The sequence below is a fragment of the Hemicordylus capensis genome, chromosome 1 (genome assembly GCF_027244095.1).
Source record: "Hemicordylus capensis ecotype Gifberg chromosome 1, rHemCap1.1.pri, whole genome shotgun sequence".
Lineage (NCBI taxonomy): Eukaryota > Metazoa > Chordata > Lepidosauria > Squamata > Cordylidae > Hemicordylus > Hemicordylus capensis.
In genome coordinates, this window is record NC_069657.1 from 432,865,306 (window position 1) to 432,874,812 (window position 9,507).

Below are 9,507 nucleotides of genomic sequence, written 5' to 3' on the forward strand. Positions count from 1 at the left end.
GAATGTGTGTAAGTTGAGAGTTGGCACAATGAGTAGAACCCCACTGCCTCGTCATATGTTCTCTCACCTTTCATTTTGTCCTTTGAAAAGGGCTCAGAGCAAGGCTGGGCAACCTTGGCTCTCCAGCTGTTGTTGAACTACAGTTCCCATCACCCCCAGCCACAATTTATTGTGGCTAGGGATGATGGGAGTTGTAGGTCAATGATGGGAGTTGTAGTTCAGCTGGAGAGCTAAGGTTGCCCAGTCCTGGCTTAGAGTTTCATCCCTCCATGACTCCCATTAGCAAAATAGGTGAACTATCTCCATTGGAAGGGGTAGTGCTTGAGGTGATGGGAAGTAATCTCTATGTTCTTTCTGGGGTATTCTCAGATCTATAATGGCCGTGTCACCTATACAGTTTAACTATTAGGTCAGGGGTAAGGAATAATTTCTGTATGGTGGCCGTCACATACATACTCTCTACGTCAGCCACTTCATGCCTCTGACACAGTGCGCTCTGTCAGGCTGCTGAAAACCTAAAGTAAAATAATTTCATTAGTCTTTAAAATGCCATAGGGTACTTTGTTCAGCTTAATAAGAAACTGCCTTATACCAAGTCAAACCAGTAGTCGATTATGTTCAGGGCTGCCTGCACAACATAAGAACAGCCCAGCTGGATCAGGCCCAAGGCCCATCTACTCTAGCATCCTGTTTCACACAGTGGCCCACCAGATGCTGCTGGAAGCCTACAGGCAGGAGTTGAGGGCATGTCCTCTCTCCTGCTGTGACTCCCCTGCAACTGGTACTCAGAGGCATCCTGCCTTTGAGGCTGGAGGTGGCTTGTAGCCCTCCAACTAGTAGCCGATGATCGACCTCTCCTCCATGAAATTATCCAAACCCCTCTTAAAGCCATACAGGTAGCTGGCTGTCACCACATCCTGTGGCAGAGAATTCCACAAGTTGATTATGCTTTGTGTGAAAAAGTACTTCCGTTTGTTGGTCCTAAATTTCCTGGGAATCAATTTCATGGGATGACCCCTGGTTCTAGTGTTATGTGAGACTAACTGGCCTGTAATTTCCCAGATCGCCCCTGTATCCCTTTTTGAAAATGGGTGTTACATTTGCTACTTTCCAGTCCTCTGGTACAGAGCCTGATCGTAGGGATAAGTTATATATTTTTGGAAGGAAGTCAGCAATTTCACATTTATTATTATTATTATTATTATTATTATTATTATTATTATTATTATTATTATTATTATTAATATTATTACATTTATATCCCGCTCTTCCTCCAAGGAGCCCAGAGCGGTGTACTACATACTTGAGTTTCTCTTTCACAACAACCCTGTGAAGTAGGTTAGGCTGAGAGAGAAGTGACTGGCCCAGAGTCACCCAGCTAGTTTCATGGCTGAATGGGGATTTGAACTCGGGTCTCCCCGGTCCTAGTCCAGCACTCTAACCACTACACCATGCTGGCTCCATTTGAGTTCTTTGAGGACTCTTGGATGGATGCTGTCTGGCCCTGGCGATTTGCTGGTTTTTAATTTTTCCAGACAGCTAAAACATAATCTCTTGTCACTTCTATCTGACTCAGTTCTTTAGCCTCCATCCCCGAAAAGCCTGGTTCAGGAACAGGTATATGCTCAGTATCCTCTGCCATGAAGACAGGGACTTCATCCCTCTGATTTTCATCATCCTACCTTGACTATTGGTCTCTTGGGAGGGAGTTGTAACCCAACAGCTGCTGGAGAGCTGAAGTTGTCTGCGCTGCTCGTTCAGCAGCCGTTGACCAGCAACAGCCCACCAGAGTTTCCAGCAGATATTTCCTGTCCACCTTAAGTGGTGCAGTGGGGAAATGCTTGACTAACAAGCAGAAGGTTGCCAGTTTGAATCCCCGTGCAGGGGCGGAGCCACCATTGGGCCAACGGGTTCAAAGAACCCGGGCTGGTGACCAATCAGGAGCCGCGAGAGCGGCCCCGACACGCCCCCGCGTCTAACGGCAGACGCGGGGGCGGTAGTTTAGCTCCCGAGCGGGGGCTGCGTGGCCCCTTCGGGAACTAAACTAAGGCTGGTGCTGCATTTGCAGTACCAGCCAGGAGAGGCTCTTCCCTGCAAAGGCAGGGAAGAGTCGCTCCTGGCTGGTGCTGCGAACGTAGCGCCAGCCTAACTAGCTCCTGAAGGGGCCACGCGGCTGCGCAGGAGCAGGGCTATCAGGGCGCCCGCCACGGCCACATACGGGCCGCCGGTGGGCTAACTATGCCCCTGTCCCCGCTGGTATGTTTCCCAGACTATGGGAAACACCTATATTGGGCAGCAGCAATATAGGAAGATGCTGAAAGGCATAATCTCATACTGTGTGGGAAGAGGCAATGGTAAACCCCTCCTGTATTCTACCAAAGAAAACCACAGGGCTCTGTGGGTGCCCGGAGTTGAAATCGACTTTATAGCACACTTTATTTTACCTTTACCTGGAGATGCCAGGGATTGAACCTGGGACGTTCTGCATGCAAAACAGATGCTCTTCCACTAAGCTATGAACCTTCGCCAAACCGAGTATTGGGTGAGTGGAAACATAAAGCCATATCTTGATATCCATCTTCCCGTTTCAGCTGAAAAGGAAAGTGAGGTTAGATTATTTCTTTTGTGTGATCTAAACAAAGCGACATATTTATTTTTGAAAATTGCTCTGTTTAAACTCAGTCTGTAAAGCACCATATACATGATGATGCTACAGAAATAGTAAATAATCATAACAAACAGTTTGGGTGTGTTTGGGCCACATTATTTTAAGTCCTTTGTTTTTGGGAGGGAACCTTTCTTGGTCAAGGATGAGTTAAATTTCCCCCATTCTACTTGACTGCAAGCAGTTTTACTGTCAAGAAATCCGTTTCACTAAATCTCGCCTCTTGTCCCTTGATGATCTCGGCACACATAGGCTGCTGTGCCTTCCAAGCCAGAGATTAGTCTCCACCAACTGTGAATGGATAGAGAAACCTGATCTCTCTAAAAACAAAGAGTTCTCTCCACCCCTTTTGACTCTCCCAACAAAGTGAGCCTTTGGCTTCTCTGTCCAGGCTACTCTCTCCCTCTCCCTGACAGGCCTGGAATAAGCATCCAGAGGCTCTTATCTGCCAGCAGCAGTCAAACCAATAAAAAAAAGGGCTGAGTAAGACAGAGCTTATCTGGAGAGTGAGGCCTTATCTCTAGTGTGTCTGGGAGCTGGCAGCCCAGTATGTTTACAGTGAGAAGAAATTATTTTCTCAGAAGGTAGCAAGAATTCTGTTGCAAGATCTTCATCCTTCTTGGTTTCCTCCTGCGGAGGAAAATGAAGTACAGGACCCAGGGACTTCTGTTGCCAAATGGAGTCTCTTGAAAGCCAAGCGACTTGAAATCCATGGCAGGAACTGTACGTGCCCTATTTCATTTGTGGTTCAGCATTTGTACTGAAAAAAACTAAGGCACCTGTAAGCACACAGGAAGTGACATCACTGATCAGTTCTGCCCATCCAACATGGTTGCCAGAAGGGCCTTTGCTCTGTGTGCCGATGTTGAGCACACCAAGGTTCTCCAAGGTTGCAGGCAGGTATCTCTCTCAGCCCTATCTTGGCAACGTACTGTATGCTTTGGTAGTTTGTTGGTTCAATAAAAAAATCTTGTCCTATAAAAATCTTGTCCTATCTTGGAGAAGCCAGGGAGGGAACTTGACACCTTCTGCTCTTCCCAGAGCAGCTCCATCCCCTGAGGGGAATATCTTACAGTGCTTATACTTCTAGTCTCCCATTCATTTTATTTGTTTGTTTGTTTGTTTGTTTACTTACTTACTTACTTACATTTATAAACTGCCCTGTCCAGAGGCTCTGGGCGGTATACAACAACTTTTAAAAAGACATAAAAACACACAGTGCTAAAAACAATATAAAAACAATTAAAAACCAATTAAACCCATTTAAAGCCAATTAAAATACTTGTAAAAAACAACAATACTTTACAAGCCTTGGAAGGCCAGGCCAAACAAATAAGTTTTTAGGGCTCCCTTAAAGGCTGACAACGAGCCTAAACTGCGGATATCTGCCGGGAGTGCATTCCATAGACCAGGAGGAGCTACAGAAAAGGCCCGGTTCCGAGTCGCCACCAGATGTACCAGTGGTAACTGGAGACGGACCTCTCCAGAGGACCTCAATGAGTAATGGGGATCATACCGAAGAAGGCGCTCTCTAAGGTAGCCTGGACCCAAGCCGTTCAGAGCTTTAAAGGTAATAACCAGCACTTTGTATTTCACCCGGAAATATATCAGCAGCCAGTGCAGTTGTTTTAATACAGGCATAATATGGTCTCTCTGGGTTACCCCAGAGACCAATCTGGCTGCCGCATTTTGAACTAACTGAAGTTTCCGAACTACGTACAAAGGCAGCCCCACATAGAGTGCATTGTAGTAGTCAAGCCTGGAGGTTACCACCTGATGCACCATTGTTTTGAGATCGTTCTCTTCAAGGAATGGACGCAGCTGTCGAATCAGCCGAAATTGATAGAAAGTGCTCCTGGCCATAGCCTCCACCTGAGATACCAGAGTGAGGCCTGGATCCAAGAGCACTCCCAAGCTGCATACCTGTTCCTTCTGGGGGAGTGTAACCATATCCAGCACAGGAAGACCTAACTCATCCGTTAAATTCCGATCCCCCACAATGAGCACCTCCATCTTGCTTGGATTCAGCTTCAGTTTGTTATCCATTTCAAGATGATGATGATGATAAAGAGAAATAGATTTGGGTGTTATTAGCATACTGATAACACCCTGCATCAAATCTCCTGATAACCTCACCCAGTGGTTTCATGTAAATGTTAAAAAGCATTGGTGACAGAATGGAGCCCTGAGGGATTCCATATAGTAGCTCCCATTTTAAAGAGGAATTGCCACCAAGCTCCACCATCTGGAACCTGCCTGAGAGATAGGAGCAGAACCACTGTAAAGCAGTACCTCCTATCCCCAATTCCACCAGGTGATCCAGAAAGATACCATGGTCGATGGTATCGAACGCTGTGAAGAGATCCAAAAGAACCAACAGAGTTACATTCCCTCTGTCGATTCCCCGGTAAAGGTCACCCATCAGGCCGACCAAGGCAGACTCAACCCCATAGCCCTCTCTAAAACCAGTTTGAAATCGGTCTAGATAATCAGTTTCCTCTCAAACCACCTGGAGCTGGTTAGCCACCACTCTCTCAATCACCTTGCCCAACCATGGGAGATTGGAGACCAGCCTATAACTATCCATCACTGAGGGATCTAGCGAAGGCTTCTTAAGAAGTGGTCTAATCACTGTCTCCTTCAAACAAGGAGGCATCCTACCCTCCCTCAGCGATGAGTTAATGATATTAGCTAAGCCATCCCCAACAATATCCCTTCGATAAAAGCAGCCAATTCGGGCAACAATCCAGAGAACAAGTGGTAGGCTGCACCATCCTAAGCAGCTTGTCCACGTTATCAGGCATCACAGATTGAAACTAATCCAATCTAATATTGTAAGTGGGGTTGCTGGATACCACCTTAATAGACTCTGCAGAAACAGTGGAGTCCAAGTCAGCCTGAATACAGGAGATTTTGTCCGCAAAAAACCCATTAAAAGCATCGCAGCAGAACAAAGTCCCCGGGGATTGGTTTGAATTGTAAAGAGCCTGAGTCAAACTCATCACATCTCGGGACAGCTCTGCCGGACACAAACCCGCAGAAGCAAGGCACTCAGACCAAAATTGTTTTTTTGCTGCACACACTGCCTCCGCATAAACCTTCAAATGGGCTTTATGCTGTGTCCTGTCACATTCAAGCTGAATTCTACACTTGCGCTCCAGTTGCCTACCTTGCTGCTTCAGACCCTGTAACTCCTCTGTATGCCAAGGGGCCACTTTTAAAGCAGATCGGTAGGGACGCTTAGGAGCGATCGTGTCTACTGCTCTGGTGAGTTCCCTATTCCAGGTTCCCAGCAGGGCATCTACAGTATCACTGGCAGGACCAACATCAAAACCCTCCAAGACTTTTTGGAACCCTACTGGATCCAACACCCGTCTCGGACGGACCATCTTAATAGGTCCTCCACCCCTGCAAGGCTGGGTTGTGGCTGTGAAACCAACCTTATCCAGGTAGTAATCCGTCTATGACAATGGGGAAACCACAGGATCTCGCACCCACGGAACATCCCCCTGATCCGAACAAAAGACCAAATCAAGTGTGTGGCCGGCAACATGAGTTGGTCCCGAGACAACTTGGGATAGGCCCATAGTGGTCATGGCCGCAATGAATTCCTGAGCCACCCCAGACAGATTGGTCCCGAAGTAAACATTGTAGTCCCCCTCCACCACAAGCCTGGGGGACTCCCATACCAAAGTACAGAAAATGGGAAGGGTAGGTACGACATGCAGAAGCGAAACACACAAAAAATAGAAGTATCTATTAATTGTTAAAGTATATTATAATATCAATGGTAAGAAAATATACATATTATTGAGGAGTAAGCATACAGTGTACTAATATTCCAATAGGTGATTACACAAAATTCAAAATGCTGAAACTGACAATAGCTGGACAATGTGAAGAAACTCAGTTGGTGATGACACAGTTTTCTGAATGCTGGAAGAGACATATGGCTGAGTCTTGCAGAGCTAATGCAAGGTTTCGAATGCTTCCTCAGGCACAGACGCGTCTCTTGATCTCCAAATACTTTGAAATAGATTTCTGTTATCTACTCAAGGAGCAGAACTCAAAAATGTGTTGTACCTCTAAATGGCTCTCATATGTCTGATAGGTTCCACCCCAAGAACTAAGTAAATCTCCAGGCTTCTTGTTCTCAAAGGCAACACTACTTACTGTGAGTTGATTGAAAGAATGTGGTCACAGTGAGCAGCATTATCATCACCTGTTGGGATATTTGTACACTGTATGTGTAGATTAGATTAGATTGTGCCACTTATTTGTATATTTTCTTATAACAGTGATGTTATAATATTTTCTTATAACAGTGATGTTATAATATACTTCAGCATTTACTAGGTGTTTTGTGTGTGTTTTGCTTGGACTCCAATATCAAGCCCGAGACCAAGTCCGTCAGCTCAGTTAGGGATTCTGCTGGGCAGCGGGGCAATCGGTACGCCAACAGACGTCCCAGTCTATCCTTGGTCCCCAAACTTAAGTACACACATTCAATATGATCAGACACGTTGACAAGGATCCTGGCAAGGGAGATATTATTCTAACAGACTCTCACTTGTTCCTCCACAGAGTACCCTGGAGGGAGAAGCTGGGGACAGATTGGGCCACCAGCCTCCCCAACCAAGTCTCTGTGATACATCCCAAGTTGGCCCCTCCATCCATAATCAGATCATGGTTGATTTCTGATTTATTCTGGACCAACCTGGCATTACAAAGGAGCAAGGCGAGGTTCTGTGGATGGTTGGCATTGCCCCCTCCCCACAAGGTCAAAGAGCTGGCAGGACAGCCGGAAAGGGAAACAAGTATTAGATTTCTGATTTAACTTCCCTTGTAATAGCCTGCTGAGTTGCCAGCGTTACTCCTCCTATTCACCACCACTACCACCACCAGAATAGCCGCCCCACAATCAACGGATATGCTCCCTGTCTCCCTATCTCCAGACAAACCTAGACACATTATAAACCAATCTTACCTAAGACTTTAAACAGAAGCTAGAATATAAAATAGCCTCCCACCATTACCCCATGACCAGAACTCACACACATGTAAGTTGTTGGGCCAGGGGGACTGGCCCTCACCCTCATTGTCCCCCAAAGTGGCTTCCCCAAAGGGGCGGGCCCACTGCCACAGACAGCATTCCTATATAGGCCCAGAGTTGGCTAGTCTGGGCAGGTGGTACATAGGAACTGCTAATTCACCCTGGGGCCAGTGGTCCCTCTAATTTTTTTCATCTCTGTGTGGAATGAGTTTTGTTCTAGGCGGCAGTATCAAGGTAGTGTGTGTGCACCTGCATTCAGAATGGGGCTTTCCTGATTCAACCTGAGCGGGATCTAAAATTAACTGAGTGGACATCCAAAAACTTGTGAGTGGGTGCACATGCGCATGCCTTAGAGAAACCACTGACAGTTAAGCCTCGGATTTCTGCAAGAAGAACATTCCACACTGTCTTGATACTGCCGCCCAGAACAAAATTCATCCCGCACACAGATGAAAAAAATTAGAGAGAACACTATTAACAGTGTTACTGGCCATCAAGAGAGCCCTTAAGACTCACTTTTTTGGGCTGACCTTCCAGGGTTCTAAAATTTGGTTTTAAAGTCGTTTTAAACTGTTTTATATCGTTTTAGTTTCTGCTCATTCTGCTGGTTTTAATTGATTATATCTTTGCTTTGTTGTGGACTGCCCAGAGCTGATAGATGGAGAGATATAGAACTATAATAAAATAAATAAATCCATGGAAAAATGGTCAAGGCCTGTTAGTTATATTCTTGATTTTCTTGCCTGGCTTTGCAACCACTGCTATCTGATGAGACTCCTTTAACTGCTTGCCTGCTGGATTTCCAGGACGTTGCATAACTGTTGGCCGGCTAGATTTCTGGGATTCGGTATGCTTAACCCTTTGCATGTAGGATCCCCTTGCAGAGCTTACTGTAGCTGTCCATTCAAGGGGAATATCTGGGGTCGCCACTCATTCATTGCTTTGGTGGAACCAGCCAGGGACACTAGCCTGGGCAGAATCACTACTGCATCCAGGCTTCAGGGAGTAGAGGTATTAAAACATGCCCTATATTATTGCCCTCAAGATGTACACTTAAGCACCAAAGGCGCCTGTTTCCTAGTTGTCTTGTGCCCAATGCATAACCCTGGCGCCTTACATAAAAGGTACATCAAGCAGAAAGGATCAGACAGCATGAAACCTAGTGGTTTCATGTTCTCCAGACTCAAGTACTGTCTGTCCAAGGCCAAGAGCACAGATGATCTTGTTCCAGTGTAACTCTGGTCTTTTGGAACTGTAATTACCCACCATTGTATAGTGGAGGGGGGAGGGGACAAACTTGAGTCACTTGGACAATCTTCAACCAGAAATTCAAGTCCCTACATCAAAGGGCTGTGCAGCTGTGAAGCTTGAAAGACAAGAGGTCCAAATTAGCAACAAGGTCACATCAGAGTTCAGATAATGCCCAGACGCATGCCGAAAGGACACCCTTGAGAATGGAGAATCCACAAAGCAACTGTCATATTGTCGAGAGGATTCCATGGAAGCTCCCGTTCCAGAGGAAAGAATTCCTCTTCCCCGCCCCAGCCAATGGAAGTCCATGTTGTCAATATTAAGCAACGTCAACAGGCTTGGAACTTATTCTTATGGACAATTCTTTAATAAACCTAATATACTTGTTAGCTGTTCTTGATCAGGGTGGGGAATGAAAAGGAAGCAATAGCAGAGCTGTCTATAGTGTCTGAATTTTTTTTGTTCTTAAGAACCAGAATAGGGCTTTCCTTTCACCCACTCCACCCCCTTTCCACCAGGCCGGCTTTAGAATAAATAG

General features: G+C 46.0%; 1 long non-coding RNA gene across 1 annotated transcript; it reads right to left on the bottom strand.

The window, feature by feature from the left end:
* Positions 1–326: 326 nt before the first annotated feature.
* On the bottom strand, positions 327–9,125 carry LOC128352998 (uncharacterized). The gene is made up of 3 exons (XR_008320772.1): positions 8,985–9,125; positions 2,451–2,591; positions 327–515 (listed from the first exon to the last, which is right to left on the bottom strand). It is a non-coding gene; the product is annotated as an uncharacterized LOC128352998 (long non-coding RNA).
* Between the last annotated feature and the right edge of the window lie 382 nt (positions 9,126–9,507).